Here is a 15,233-nt window from a genome sequence, read left to right on the forward strand (position 1 = left end):
CGGCGTCGGGAGGCCGCATCTTGGCCACAATACCGCAGGGAGGAAGAAGGGGTCGGAGGCCCTCCCGAGCCGGCGCTCTCTCGGAGAGAACGACACGGCCGCCGATCGGGACGCGCGGGCAGCCATTGGTCTCCTCCCTCGCCGCCGACGATAGCGTGAACGATGCACCTACACCCCTGCCCCGGTCGAGGTTGTCCGGCCGGATTTGTGACCAGCCATGAGCTGAGGGAGAGTGTGGCCACCTATGTGTTGCTTAGATCTGGAGAGCATGAGAGAGTGAACGAGATGAACCCTAGTAAAGCAAGCACTAAGGCTCCTACTTTTATATATAGTGGAGTGATTTTGTTGTACTAGCTTCAAAAAAATGCGCTCCTACGTGTACCCGCGAGTGGGTGTGAGAGAACTAGTGCATGCGTGCACCGCTTCTCTTCGTGAGAGTACAATATACTATGCCCAAAGAACGTTCTCCGCAAGAGTAATAGTACAAGTGTGTGACGTGTGAGCTAAAATAAAATGTGCGCGCCGTCTTTTGTTTTTTAGAAGTTCTGAGGGTAGGGTGTGAAGAGCACATATGTGCGTGACGTCTACCTGCAGATAGACGGTGGGTGCGACGTGCGCGTCTGCGAGAGGACTCAGGAGAGTCGTGACTCGTGAGGGTGCGTGTGCATGAGAGAGAGAGGGGGGCACGTATCAATGCAATGCATCTTTCCGTAAATCATTATCCGACAAACGTTCACCACAAGCCTTTTCCTGACGAACGCCGTAAGAACTGTTAGATCGGCATCCGACAATGTCAGTTTTGCCATGTCATTTAACTGAACACCCACTCCTCCTACACACAAATCTTCCACGTGAGTGTTAGCAACTGCCGTATGCTCCCTCCGTTCCAAAATGCAGTGCATATAGCTTTATTGAAAATTCGAACCTCGCAAACTTTTACCGAGTTTTTGTGTACCAAATTGCACATGTAGAATACCATGTATATATCATTTCATTCATCTTTGAGAGGTAACTATAAAGTTGGGTGAGGAGTCTACAAAGAAAGACCATCGTATCACCCGCATCAATTTCAAGCATCCTTTAGTGTCGAGGAATATCATAGGAACTCTATACGATATGATTTTTATAGGATTTTTTCCTTTAGAGCCAATTGGTTCATAGGAATAGATTCATATACTCCACATTTCAAAGGAAATAAACATGATATCATTTCTATAGCTTTAGAGCCACTTGGTTCATATGAATAGATTCCTATACTCCCTTAATTTCAAAGGAAAATAAACATTAGCGTATATTCAATAGAAAAGTTCCTATGATATGAACCAAATTACATCTCTTTTCTAATCCCTCCTCATAGGAATTGAGATACATCATCTCTAGATTCAATAGAAAAGTTCCTATGATGTGAACCAAATGACATCTCTTTTCCAATCCCTACTCATAGGAATTGAGATGCTCCATGTCATCTCTTTCCCTACAACTTCCATGTATACATCTTCTATTCCTAAATAGATAGTATAACCCACTAGTAACTTTTTTCCAAAACATGCAACTATGGCACAAGAACTATATAGTGTGCCAATAACTTTGAAAGATGGTCGCTGGATGAAGCTAACCCGACAGTGCAGAGATAGGCAAATCCGAGCACTACTGGCCGTTGGATATCATCAACATTCCACCAGATCTGCCACATGTACAATTTAGAAGACTCCGTGGTTGAACTTAAGCATAATGCACAAACCTCAAAACACAAGCACTTCTCCTTTGTTCTAGAGTCTTCTGTATCATAATTGATTATTTTTTTCTAAATGAATTGCCATTATTTGTTTTTTACTTTATGATTTACTCCCTCTGTTCCAAAATAGATGACCCAACTTTGCACTAACTTTGTACAAAGTTAGTGCAAAGTTGGGTCATCTACTTTGGAACGGAGGGAGTATAATGCACAACCCCATGAATCTTAACATTTTTATAAAACTAATTGATTTTGAATGAGATGAACTATAAGAACTAAACGAACATCTACATCATGCATATATGACTCAAAGCTTTACATGCTATAGTGTGTATTTATTCATAATTTGGTATCAAAATCTCATGCGTTCAATACATGTGTACCATACTAGTTTTGAGTAGAGTAGCAAATTTCACGCGGCCCCGGGTATATCAAAATGCAGGGCCCATGCATCATTGCCTTTCGGTCGAACCTACGTCCACAATTTTTTGTACGTACTATATCTCCACTGGTCCCCGAACCCAAAATGCTGCCTTGTTCCCGTAAAACAAAGCGGCCCACACATATTTAAGGTGTCGGCTCGAACCAGTTTACTACGACGTGGCCCAGCACGCCGTAGTACTCCTACAAACCCTACCGCTGCACTCATCATCGGTTTTGTTCAAGAGGACGAGGGAGAAGCCGATTTGTAGTGGAGGCGCTTTCAAAAAAAAGGATCTGTAGTGGAGACCCCTACCCTAGGGTGCCCTAGGTAGCTGCCGCACGCATCATTGTTTTCTCTTTTCTTTATGCTCTTGCGCCCTAGAGTGAAATGATGGTTGCTTCGTCCGTCCAGCTTAATGCGGGAAAGGTGGGGCTTTGTGATTTGACCCCTCGTCACTCATTTTCTACTACTGCGGCGCTACGACCGGGGTGCCTCCAATTCCAACCGCTGCTCCGAACTATAATTTGGTGCATCGCACGTGGAACAAGACGGTGGATGAGCCACATGTCGGCCAAAGGGGTCCTGTTAAGTGTGTCGCCATTTCGTGTGCGGACTGACCCTACTTGAGTTGCTACACCAACACGACAGGAGCAGCCTACCACTTGGTTTTGCTCCTTGGTGAATCCCGACTATATTGATCTAAAAAGATATGTGCTGAACTACCCTCTCCGTCTCGGTTTTTTTAGGCGTCTCGGTTTATAGGGCCTGCACGTAGTTCTAGGTCATCCATTTGACTAACTAAATATGAGTTACTATGTCACAAAAAGTATATCATTGGATTCTTAAGCGGATGTAGTTGTATTTAAAAGTCGAGGGCGGGGCTTTTCCTGCGCGGTAGGCGGGGCAGTTCCGCCTAGTCGCTTCGACAGAGACGCGAGAAGACGAGGGAGTAGGCTGCTGCAAACATAGGGCTGTGTGATTTGATAGCGAGTTACTACTGGACAGGTGGGCCCCGTGATTTTACTTGCCATTATCATTTTAACTGCGGCGCTATGACCGGCGTGAGTCTCCCAGATTCCTGACCACCTCCATACAGGTGTCTCTCCCAATGCTCCACCATGTAGTAGAGGCTAGCTCTTGCATGAGAGCCCACTTCTCCACTTTTTCCTTGCCTCTCTTTCCTCCACATATGCAAAAATGCCATGTAAAGCGCACTATTGTACTTACTTTTACTTGCTCCTACAGGTGCTTAAGCTTGCCACATAGGCATAAAGTTTGATGTGGCAAGTTAATCAAGAGGAGAGAGACTAGTTTGGTGACCCAAGGAAGAAACGGTGCTAAGCGCGTGTACCTAGGTGAAAAGACAATTTTGAGTCCATAGCTAATTAAATGAAGCAAACTTAGCAACACCATTTCATTGGAAGAGGTCACTCCTTGGAAAATGCAATAAATACAGGCGCTTAGCACCGTTTCTTCCTTGAGTACGAAGAAAGAGATAGAGAGGAGTAAAAAAATACACTTATAGCCAACCTTGTTGTAGTATGAGTGACTAAGTGATGACTATGTATGACATGCCAACATCAGATAGCCTAACGCACCGTGTTAAATCTCCAAGGGCGCGACCGCGCGAGCGACACGACAATCGTGGTAGGCGCGACCATGATACGGGCTGCTGGCAGCCCTTGGATCTAAGATCAAACGGTCGCATGCTAAGTTGCTGAAAATTTGCAGAATAACCCTCCAGGATAGGACATTCACCCATAGGTCTAGAATCACGCCATGCAACCGTTCGATCTCAGATCCAAGGGCTCTCGGAAGCCCGTATCATGGGAGAATGGAAAGCCACTACCCTGCCGTTCACACGCTGGCAGTTCGCTCCTACTCGTCCCTGCACGTCCTTCAATACTACGGCGGTTCGCTCCTAATCGTCCCGTCCATTCACATTACGGCAGTTCCACTAATCCTAACCCTCCTCCCAAATCCATGGCGTCCCAAATCTCCACGATCGGCGGTGAGTACAAGGTTATAACCATCACCGGCGATGAGTTCGACTTCATCTACGCCCGTTCTTCCGCGACGGTGAAACGATGCCTTTCTCGCTTCAGACGCATGTTCGAAAACTCAGATGATGAGTGGGTCGCTGGGCTAGATGTTGAGTACACCACAGTCCTGGGACAAGAGAAGGATCTAAAGGACTAAGAGAGGAAGAAGCCCGCCGTGATCCAGGTTTGCGTACATAACGTTTTCTTGATCTACCACATATGCCATGCCGACGTTGAGTGCCGGGATTTTAAGAACTTCCTCAAGGACAAAACAGTGAAATTCATTACTGTAGACTTTACGAACGACGAAGAAGTCCTGGGTCGGATAGGCCTCGTTCTAGGCAACCCCTTCGACCTCCAGAAGAATCGGCTGGTGCCCTCTCGTCAGCCTTCAATGCTGACCCTGGCAGGAGCCATGGTTCATCCTTCGTACGGTAAACTGGAGAAACCTCCATACACATTTCATCGTCATGCATGGCAGCAGAATGTACTAGATATAGACCACATCCACTACGCTGCAATGGATGGCTACCTTTGTTTCAATATCTACAAGGGTTGGATGAAGAGCAACAGCCAAGTGTGCCGTTCAAGCAAAGAAGTATCGGCCAAGAGGAATAGGGACAAGGACGAAGTCGAGGACGTGGACGAGGACTCCGAGTAAGGTGGCAGTGTCGTTGCTCATGGTGGTTCTAAACTTCTAATGTAGTGTCTACCGGATTAGTTGCATAGTTTAATTTCAGGTGTGCTTAGTTTAATTTGAGGGGTGTGTTGTGCTGAGCCCCCAGCAGAACTATGTTATGTTTCTTCTCGTTACTTTAACTCTTCAGTATGTACATACTACTAGTATTTCTTTAATAGAATTTAGCACCCCAATTAAGCACGTACTAGCTTTTTTAATAGTACTATATGCATAATTTGGCAACGAGCGCTCTCTATATGTACCACCTTTTTTTTAATTTCAATTTTTGCTCCATGGCGCAATCCATCGATAGTACTACTGTACAAAAGTATAAATTTTTTAAAACGCTAGAGTACTATTCATCACATATATAGCTAGTTAAATTCTCAACCTAGAACGACGTGCATGCCATGTAGTAAACCGATACGGAGGAAGTATAGTAAAAATGAGGTGATTTTACCGAGCGATCGGCGGGGGAGCATGGCCTGTCATGCGGTCCCATGTGTCATGATGTACCAAGGCGATGCGCGTGTCCCTCTTGAGGTAGAAGCAATACTAGTAGGTGGTTTGAGATGATGGCGAACCGAAGTGTGAAATAATGGTTGCTTCGTCCGTCTGGGAAAGTGCAGCATTGTGATTTGACGTCTCATTGCTCATTACTACTACTGGGCCGGTACGAGTGGGGAGCGTCCCCCCTGCTGTTCTGCACTGTTATTTGGTGCTTGACACGTCGACCCGGTTGCTATATGTCCCACATGTCGGCGACAGGAAGTACACAATTCATGAAAGGGAGCGTCGACGGAGGAGTATACTACAGAATTCATGAAAGGGAGCGACTTAGTTTTGGAAAAATCTGTTTTTACGGAGTAGGTACCCACTAGGGTTTATAGGGCTCATCTAAAAAACATTCGTTTTTCCGTTTGATAAGTCTCAATTCTACTATACTAGTAGTAGTACCATTACATGTTGGATTTCGAGGTGCATTAGATCACCCGACGCAAGCGGTGTCAAGAGGAAACTAACCAATGCATGTACAAGTTCATGGAAATTTAGTGGTCATTCATGCATTCGTTCTAATTAATTCCTCGGTAAACATAACTTCTTGAGAAAAATGAGCGTACTAATTACTTGTGCAAACTACGAAATTAATTCGACCACTCACCGTCTACCTTGGTTGGAGAGATTTTGAAATTGAGCCATAAATTGGAAAGGAGGGAGTAGTAACTTTTGTCTCGATTACTATTTGTGGCCCTGTATAGGTGCAAAATGTATTTTTTATAGTGGCTTGTATAAGTAAATGGAGGGAGTACTAACCAAAGTACTCCCTCCTTCCATCTATATAGGGCCTAGTGTGTTTTTTGAGACCGCCTTTGACTGTAACATCCCAAATTTTCAATTTGGAATGTTATACATTAGATCATCATGCATATCCTATTTTCTTGCATTTTGGTTGATCCTAGAAATTTCACGCAACTCAAGGACCTTCGGAGAGAGTTGGAGATTTCGTTATTTTCATATTTGAGAGTTTTCTCGAATTGGAAAAGAGGATCATTCGATTTATTTATTTCCTCTTCAATAATTTTTCCGTTATCAAAAACATAAGAGAGGGAATAATATGACTTTCCCAAAATATAGGAAAAATGAAGATTTAATAAATAGATCAAATTTCGTTTTCCGGTGTTTGTTTTTCTTTGGATAGGGAAAAATGTGCGTTTTGGAAAATTGCATTTTAGGTCCGGAGTAAAGTTCATTTTGTTCGGCTCATTTTTAGGAGTCGGGGTAAATTTACTTTAGAATTTTTGGAGCCCGTTTAGATTTTCTTTTCTGTGTTTTTCTGCGCGCGAAAACCAGTTAAAAAAAATCAGCAGCGCCAGCTGGGCCAAAGGCCCAAGCCAAGCCGCCGCCCCAGCCTCCCAGGCGCCAGGCGCTGAGCGCCAGCGCTGCCAGGAGGCCGCCGCCGCCTCTCCCTGTTGCCGAATCCTTTTAGGATTCTAGGGCACCCCCTTGTCTCTTTTTCCTTGTTTCGTTATTCCTAGTCCTACTCCGTTTATTCTTTCCTATTCTTAGTATATTTCCTATTCCTACTCTATTTCTTGTCCCCTACCCCAAGTCTCCTCTCCCCTCACCAATATAAATACCCCAAGACCCCCCCTCTAAACCCATCAAATCAAACCTCAAGCCCTCCACCGCACCCCACCCCGCGCCTACACCGCCGCCGCGCCACCCCACACCCGCGCCGCCGCCCTTGTGCCCTAGTGCCGTGCCACCCCACACCCGCGCCGCCGCACCTTGCCCGCGCCGCCGCCCTACGCCACGCCGCCGGAGCCTCTCACCGGAGACCTCGCCGGAGGTTGCCCCGCGTCTCTTTTCCTCGGATCGTTTTCTTCTAATCGTTCCGATTCTTTTCTTCTCTTCCGATTCGTTTTCTAGATCAGTTTTTCGTTTCGGTTTTCTTCTCCGAAGCCCTAGATCGGATTCGTTTTCTTCTCCGATTTAGTTGCCTTTGGACCGTTCGCCATATGGACGTCCTAACGAACGTGATCACCGGATTCTTCTAGGTTAACGAACGTCCGTTCGTTTAACTGTTCTTCTTTTTCTTCTCGTCGGATTTATTCCGTGATCGTGATCTCAGATCCGATCATTGTTCTAGTTTATCTTCTCGCTCGTTTATTGGAATCAGGTGATTCAAGCGCCTGGAATTTCGTTTCGAAACCGCCATTCCGTCTAATCAACTTGAACAAGTTTTTGCTACTGTAAAATTTTGAACTAGTTTCAACTTGCTAGAACCGAGTTGTTTCTTCCGCCGTTTGTTTTCGGTTTCTTTGTTCGGTTCTTTCTTTCTTTGCAACCGGAGTTCTTAAGTTGAACTTTCTGGTTCGTTCTCTCGTTCGAGTTTTACTTGTGCATTAGATGAGTACTTATTGTGTGGTTACTATTGTTTGCTTACGATAGATTGACCGGAGTGTGACGAGTAGATCTATCACGAGTTTTGAGTGCGAATCATCTTCATCAGCATTGCAGGCAAGTTCACACTTTGATCATACCTTTTTCTACAACCCAGTTTTATTGCATTAGATCAAATCCTCACACATTGCATGATTAGGATCTAATTAAACTGTGGGATGGGAAGTAGATGAGGTAGTACCTATTACCTATATTATTATGAAACCTTTGGGAGTTACTTCTACGTTTGCTTATTATGCCATGCTATGCTAGTAGACGTGGATTGGGTGAGTGATATCCATGAAAGATGTGAGTTGATAATTTTAATGGTTTATTTAAGGTGGCAACATAGACACACATCTGGGTGGATTGAGGCACCTGATGTCTATCAGGACTTGCCTGTTTTTTTTTGGACCGCCACCCAGGCTCAAAGGGATCATAAGATCTTTCATGCTAGAAACTTCCGTGTGCAGCCACAAGCCATTATGGGCTCTGGCATAGTTGACTAAGTTGTCCGAACTCTTACGGGGTGGACTAGCAGATGTAGGGGTTGTAGGTGGTACGGTCTACCCCACATGTAAGGTGCTAGCGCTTCTGAAAGACTGTGTCTCGGTCATCCGTCTTCTCAAACACCATGTAGTGCGAGAAACCAAACGGAGGCGATCGAGTCTTGTGGGGAAAAGTGCGCAAACCTCTGCAGAGTGTACAAACTAATCATGATTAGCCGTGTCCCCGGTTATGGACAACTTGAGTATCTAGTACTTGAATATCATTGTGAATCTCATCACGTTACTTCTAATTAATGTTGTTGGGTTTTAATTATTTTTAATTGGGATTGAGAATGTTGTCAACCATTCTCAATGTTTAACAACCACCATGATAGTTAAATAAACTTATTCCTTTGCAGTAGGGAAAAATTGGCTTTACGCAAAAACCTTATAACCATAGAGCTTTTCCACCAGCCAAATATGCATGTAGTGATAGCCATTGTTCATCATTTTCTCTATGGTGTGAATTTGCCAGTACATTCAATGTACACACCCGTTTTGGGCTGCAACGTCTCATGTTGCAGGTTTCTTACGACGAGTAAGTGATACGTTAGGGTTACGATTTCTACACTCAACTTTGCCGTTGGTGTTGATGGGAATCCACAACCTTGTTGCTTCCGCTATATGGATTGAGGTAATAGTATTTACGTTACTTTATACATGTGATTTACCTCTGTTATAAATCCTTTGAGTACTGTGTGTGTCAGCATACCGATCCAGGGATGACACGTAAGCACAGAGACTTGATCCATTCGGGTCGGGTCGCTACATTGACTATTGATAAGACTAATAATACATGAGATGTATAATGTGAAAATTATATCATTGGAAGCTCCTTTCACGTACGAATTTGACGGTATGCGTTGTGTTACTTGCATGCCATATATTATTGCTATAACACTTGGTCAAAGTTAGGCTCGAAAAATGGTTAGGCCCTATATAGATGGAAGGAGGGAGTATGTAGTAGGGATGAGGACTAAACGGAGGGTGGAGTAAAATTTTCTCCTCGTGCTACGAGCCACCGCGCTCATGGGCGAGGGAGCGGGCGTAAGGCGTAGTAAGCAAGCTTCACCTCATCCTGCGAGCCACCGCGCCCGTGGGCGGGGGAGATGGCATACTAAGCAAGCTTCTCCTCGTTCTGCAAGTTGACGGGACACATCAAAAGTACTCCAGTGTATTGAGCCTTGCCTCTAAGGTAGGCCCCACATGGTTTGCCTCTTTTTTTAATTTAACATAACGCGTCAAGTCGCAATCTGTTTGTTCACTCGTGGTAGACAATCCTCCCTCCACCAAGTGGACAACCAGTACACGTGCCAAATTACCACGTGGGCTGCCTTTTTCATACAAAAATGAGCTCCACCGTGTACCTGCGCGGGTGTGGTTGGGAAAGAGATGGGAGTACGTGCGCCGTGCGTGCACCTCTTCTCTTCGTCCACGTCCCCCACCTACGTGGGTGTGTGTGAGAGAGATACAAACCTAGACATAATGCGCCGTCCATCCCCATGATTCCACCCAGTCCGACCACCAGTCACCACCACGCCCCACTCCTCCTCACCTTATCTCTCATCTTTCTCCCTCCATTTTTATATACAAGGGGCCACTATCAAAATTACAATTTGCAAATATACAAGGCCACTAACACTAATCGATGCAATATTAATGGTGTTTGCCTCGTGGTACTAGCAAAGGAGGACATTAATTATCCCTTGCATGCATGCGGGAGTTTGTAAAAAAAATGCATCTTGATGTTCCGTGCAATGCACGGGCATCTTGCTAGTCCATGAAAACAACACATGGAAAAATTCCATGGCGAACGAGGGATTTGAATCTATTGGGAGGGGCTGTTTGGATCTTGCCCGGGGTAGCCAAAATATTGGCGACCCTTTTGTCCACCGGTGCCTTTGCCACCGATGAACGAGGAATGGCTCGGGTGCTCATGCTGTCATACATCCTCCAGCGCGCACATTGGAGACGAGCTCGCATGAGCTGCATTTTTTGTCCCACAACGCCGCCCGCAGACCGACCGGCGACCCACAAATTACGCCATCCAACCGTAGCCGCACACGTTATGACAACACCTCAACCAACCGGACGAAATTCACGCAAACACGTGGACAAACTGATATTTCATATAAACAACAACGGAAATCATATAAAATACTGAATTTTCATACAAACATGAAGGATTTCATTACATTCAAATGAACTACGCGATGCTAGTTCTGGACAGCACAGGTATATAATACCTGGCCTAAATGGTCGCCCGCCAATCGATTTGTGTTCCTCATGTCTGGCAGCACGATCACCGGACAGCCGGGAGCCCCGGAGGTATATGCTTCAGCGCGAAGGACGGCTCGCTTCCCCACTGCCCAACTGATATCATTGGCTGGTGCCGAAGATGATGGTGGCCGGCACCGGTTCGAGTTCATCACCGGCCACTACTTCTCCATGGACGGCACCGGCTCGAGTTCATCCTAACATTCCCCTCTTCTATGGAGCCCATGCGGGGTCGATGAAGGTCCTCGCAAAAAAAGGATCCGGCAAGACACCTGCTCTGTACGCCGGCGTCGCCTCCGCGGTGGCCTTCATGGGACCCAAGCGGCGGCGGCCTCCCGTGTTCTACTTCTCCTCGATGATGGCGGCAGACGCGGAGGCGCTGGCCACCGACTCGTCGCTCTCCGCGCACCCGGCTTCTGTCGCTGCTTGCATGGCGCGGCCGCCAGCATGGGAGTCTCGGCCACAGAAACGGGAGACGCGGTACGAGGCAGCGGCGTGGACGGCAGCAACGACGCTCGTGCGCCGCTCCTTGTCGAGCTGGCCTGGAGCGGCGAGTTGCTGAACCGCGCGCCGGCTTGGGGCGGCAACGGGCTTCGTCGGGCGAGGGGAGGGAGGTGGATCAGCAAGCTGCATAGCTCGTATCCAGCGGGCTACCCAATCAGCTTGGATGCGGAATAACTACTCTTCGTAAGCCATTGTAAGAGTGGACAAAATGGTGGAGGAGATAGGGGAGCAGCGGAGGTGTGCGATTCTTGGCCGGCGTTTGGCCTCATTTAAATAGGAGATTATATAGATGGCGGATGGGAGGAGCACGGCCGACATTGCATTTAACGCCGGCCCGGTCATGAACGGACGTGTGTCCAGAGTGGGTTTCTCGGCTTCCACACGAGCAGGTTTCATGGAGGCGTTTGAATGCGGCACGGAGGCGTGTTCAGCCAGGCGTGCCGCGAGTGGCACCCTCGACTCTGACCTAGGACACCGCGCCATTCCTCCACTGACATGTGGGCTCTTTGGGTGGATGGCATGCATGTCAGTGACCCAACGCAGGCAGCGCACAGCAGAGGAACCTTTGGTGGGCCAGGGCGGCCAGAAGCAGGCATTTCATAAACCGATGATTGTTCATTGAGTGTGACATCATCTTTTTCATGTAGATAAGCCTACTATGTTGATAGCCTGTTCGATACATTGTGATTCATAAAGACCACTGCAAACATCAATGCTTGGCTTATCACAGATAAGATTGATTAATACCCGTGACAATCCATGTTCTTAACAAAGGTTGCATGCACGTATAGGTTGAACGTGTGTCTTGCGTCGTGTGTTGTGTGCATGCAGGCGTGCGAGTGTTGCGTGCGTGCAAGGGTACGTTTCAGTGTTGCATGCATGGGTGCGTACGTGCGTGTGTTTGTGAGTGCATGTGTACGTGTCAGTGTTGCATGCCAGCATGCGTGCGTGTGTACGTGTCAGTGTTGCACGCCTACATGCGTGCGTGTCTTGCATGTGTGTCTTGCGTGCGTGCATGTGTACGTGCGGGGTAAGGCTACACGTCAGTCGACTGACTTTTTCATCTCTGGTCATTAGATTTTCCAGCCGTTGGATACGAAATCAAGGGCCTCCAGTTTATCATCAAACTCCACCCCCTGAGCCGCCAGCCACCACCGGCCGAACCGCCAACCCCCGCTGCCCGCGGCCAGCCCGTCCTCCCCGAAACCACTCCCCACCGCCGGTCCGCCGCCGCACCGGCCATCCCTCTAGCCCCCCCCCCCCCCCCGCCGAGCTTTTTCTCCGGGATCCCCACCCCACCGCCCAATGAACGCCCCCCAACCGCCGGTGACTACCAACCAGAGGTCTCACGACTTCGAATACCCACCGACCACTAATTTATTACCATTGTTGTCCTTCATATACGCGCTGACGGGTGGGCCCTATGGTAATGTGGGCTGCTGAATGTGGACCGTTTGACTGGTCAATTGATCGTGTTATCAACAAATTACGGAGCTGTATGGTGAGCCAGTGACCATATGATCACCCTAAAATGTACTCCTATTTTATTAACACAGTACAAACTCAAACTACCATTTCTTTCTTTCATATACGGGCTGACAGGTGGGCCCCATGGTTACGCGCCCCGATGGTGCAATTCTAGTTGCGCCACGTGGAACATTTGACTGGTCAATTGATTGTGTCATCAACAAAATACGGAGTTGTAGGGGTGAGCCAGTGACCGTATAATCATGATATGTATTTGTTTAACACGGTACAAATGCAAGGGCGCATATATACGCGCAAGCACTCACCGCTATAAGCGCACACACGCGAACCCTACCCCTATGAGCACCTTCGAGAGAGTGGGCTAGCATATATGATCTTGAGATTTTACAAAGTCACCATAGGTGCCTCGTAGTCGAGTGGAACGTCTCCTCCCACTGAACGTACGTCGCCGGAAAATACTGAAATTAACACCAGATAAATGCGAGCACCGGGACTTTAACCTTGGTGGGCTCGAGAAACCACTGTCCTCTAACCATCCAACCACATGTTGGTTAGCACGACAAAATGTATGTGGTGACCGTGATGAGCTTATTCTGAAGTCCAGTGACCATATCGTGCTTTCGCTTCAAATACAATGATCGTAAGTGTCGTCAACAAAATACGGAGCACGCATCAAGTGCAAAGTCCGTCAGTGTCATCATCAAAATATGGAGACGTATCGTGAGCTAGATACCTTTGTACTATTGTATATGCATATTTTCTTAGTGGCCGATTGCGTGTGTGGTGTGGTGGGCACATCATTTCTAGTTGTGGTGGGTCAACATGAAGACTCATGGGTCGGTTCCATCCTGCGCCACATATAGGTTGGACCGAGACGTGTTATACGAAGACCCATGTGGAGGACTCGGTGTACAACACGAAGCTACCAGAGTCGCGGAGGACTCTATCCCCATTGGTGATAAGCCGACTATATATGATTTGTAACCCTAGGCCCTTAGTATGTTATACAAGCTTGGGGGCTAGTTCGTCGATATTATACACACACGCACAATGCCTGGTATCCGCGTGTACTTTGTAGACACCCCTATCACTAATATACAGTACCAGGAGTAGGCTCTTTCTTCAACTGCAATTGAATTCTAGCATGTGCATGTGTTTATTTTATATTATCGATCCATAGAGTGAGAGCGGTTTGAAATATAGGCAATGGATGCTTTTGCAATTCATATATAAACATTAATTAGTGCACTCCATGTTGTTAGTGTGAAGCACTTTATACATTTGTCACTTGCATGGATACATTCCAAATTGCTAGCTACGAAATAGAATACATGTCGAATTCAACATAAAGGGGGTTTCGAAGATTCGAATTCATAGGAAGTGCATTCATCTATTTGAACCCGAGATAATGGCATTTGTAAATCAGATGTAAAAGGGGGCATCAATCTTTGTTGTGAGTTTGAACATGCTATATATATTCATACGCATATCTAACTTTTTTTGCAACAAGGAGATTATATCTGGAACCATGCATGAACTGAGGTAAGTTGCATATTTTTTAATATATACTCGTGTACAATGTATATTCAAATGTACCCCCTCCATTCCAAAATAATCGTAGCTTTAGGGTTTTCAAGAGTAAAGATTTGTGAAGTTTTAAAAATCCTGAAAGTTCAATTCAAGAGAACCGAAAATGTTAATGCTTCTGCTCCCAAATATTGAATGAAGCGCCAAATAGGCCTCTGGTCACCCGAAACCGCGCGAGACTAATGTTTTGGTGGTAGGAAATTACTGTCCTGACTCTGGCCCGTGTAGCCTATCGGCCTGATGTCCAAAGGTCTAAAACGGGGTAGGTTTGTAACTTCACCAAGATGCCAGAGAAGCATTCATACGCCGTGGGCGCCTACCCATGTGCTCGGCCGAAATCTATCCTGCCCACATTTGGGACACATGACATGACTATCCTACCCCCAACCCACAATATGTCCGAAATTTTAGATGGGGGGAAAGTTTGTAACTTTCCCCAAATTTCAAACAAGCGCATCTCAAACTGAAACATTGTTCCCCCTTAGTTCCCGGCTTCCCTCCGTTTCCCCATTCATACTCCGTGGGAGCGAAAACGCCCTCTCCACCAGCCGCGAAACCCCAGCCTCCTCCGTCCTCCACCCCATAGCGGCCAATCCACCGCCGCCCTCCTCCATCACGCCGGAGCCGGTACCCCGACGTTGTCGTCCAACGCAACCGCAACCGCAACGCCCTTAAGGACTTAGCAGCTGAAGCCGGGCCAGAGCTGCCTCCACGATGCCGACGCCGACGTGCGCCGTACCAGAAGCACTCCGACCACGCCATCCTGCGCCTCACTGCTGCGGCTCCACTGTCGCAACCGTCCACCACACCGGAGCTGTTCCCGCTACGCCATCGTTCGCCGCCTCGGATCTGCTTCCTCGCCGCCGACAGACGGCCACCGCACCACACTCAACAACTTGGCCATGGGTTCGTCCAAGGCTGCACCGTCCACAACTTCTGGTTTCCGGCGAACAACAAGAAGATCGTCAGAAAAACAGAAGGAGGACACAACACTTCCAGCAGAAAG

Source organism: Triticum urartu, chromosome 4A (genome assembly GCF_056163025.1).
Source record: "Triticum urartu cultivar PI428250 chromosome 4A, HENAU_Tu73, whole genome shotgun sequence".
NCBI classification, from domain to species: Eukaryota; Viridiplantae; Streptophyta; class Magnoliopsida; order Poales; family Poaceae; genus Triticum; species Triticum urartu.